This window comes from Penaeus japonicus, unplaced genomic scaffold, assembly GCF_977035675.1.
Source record: "Penaeus japonicus unplaced genomic scaffold, GWHDUDI00000001_assembly GWHDUDI00000013, whole genome shotgun sequence".
Classification (NCBI taxonomy): Eukaryota; Metazoa; Arthropoda; class Malacostraca; order Decapoda; family Penaeidae; genus Penaeus; species Penaeus japonicus.
The window spans coordinates 17171317-17172864 of NW_028234415.1; the positions used below are offsets into that span (position 1 = coordinate 17171317).

The 1548-nt window shown below is 37.0% G+C and overlaps 1 pseudogene; it reads right to left on the reverse strand.

The window, feature by feature from the left end:
* Positions 1-990, reverse strand: part of LOC147470611 (uncharacterized) — a 1996-nt pseudogene extending 1006 nt beyond the window's left edge.
* Positions 991-1548: the final 558 nt, after the last annotated feature.

The window sequence follows — 1548 nt, forward strand, 5'->3', positions numbered from 1 at the left end:
ATGTCATAGTTGCAGATGAGGCTTTCCCTTTAAAGAGAACTCTGACGAGACCCTACCCTAGACCACAAACCAAGCATTTAGTAGACAAAAGGGCTTTTAACTACAGACTATCTCGATCACGGAGGCTAGTTGAGTGTAGTTTTGGCATTTAGGCGTCGACCAGTAGTGCAAATACTTTTATCATAACTACATGTATATTCCAAAATCTAATACACCTTGATATAACATTGCTAGATACTGCTGGCATGCCTTCAATAAATACTGTACATCCACTGCAAAGGACACGAAGAAATGCTATATGTGTGGCGTTTGGTGTTAGAGATACATTCAAAGATTATTTAGTCTCCCCAGTAGACTCAGTGTCGTGGAAATGTGATAAGGTATAAGCACAAAGGGTGAGGCACGAGTTCTGGTAGTTAGAGCAGGATACGATAATTCAAGATATTCCAATTTGAGAAAAACTATACACATATGCTCGTTTTTGCTTCGTTTTGCGTCGCCGCAACTAAAATACCCTCATTTTCCCGCAAAACGAAGCAAAAACGAGTATATTTGTATGGAGTATTTTTAACTCAGAATGTCTTGAACTACCATATCCTGCTCTAAGTACCTAAACTCGTGGGACACCGTGTATAATCATATTACATAAATATTCACTACTAAAAAGCCTGAAAATACATTGGCGTAGGAAGTAACAAAATATTAAGAAAAGTTAGTAACTTCCTAACCTTCGCAATCCTTAGTGCCGTCTTGTCGCTATACAAAGAGAGAGTCAGATCATGCAACTCTGCTTTTGTCTTCACATGCTCAATCAACAAATCATCTGAAACGAGACAATGGAAAATGTGTCATTTCTATTTAGTTCTGCGTTATTTATTTCATCATGCACCCATGTATATTCTTTAATTTTGTTGTAATAAGTATAAAGTCATTTCTATTCAAATACCAACCTTTCTCATAATTCCAACGCAGCACTTTTCGGCAATCCATCTTTTCACGCCATTGGAGAGACCCACCCACGTGCTGTCTCCGCGAGGCTTGAAGTGAGACTGGGACGCCGCCCTGTCACACTGGCGCACACTGGTCGGATATTCTGATCAAAAGTCGAGTTTACGATATGAAATCAGTTATGAATCAGCTTATAAATCACTTTCATCCTCGATTAATTCAGTTATCGAAATATAATGTCGAATTTCGTATTTTTCATTACTCTGTTAATTTCACCGCAGCTTATATGATATGTACAAATAACATTATGATGATAAATCTATTGCATGATTCGTAGTATTTGAAGGAGGAAGTCCTTTAGGAAATTCAGCTCATAACACGATATTCACCTATGTTCACCATATTATCAAGACCAATGCATTAAATATTAAACAATATGTCCAATAGTACTGTTTGTTGCTGCTAAAGTCTGCTCCTCCGGGTAATATTATCACACAAGCAGAGTTCCATGTGTTTGTGTGTGTGTGTTTGTGTTTATGATGAAAATATTTTCCTAATAATTTTCATTAAAAAAATGTTCCATCAGCTAATATTACAGTT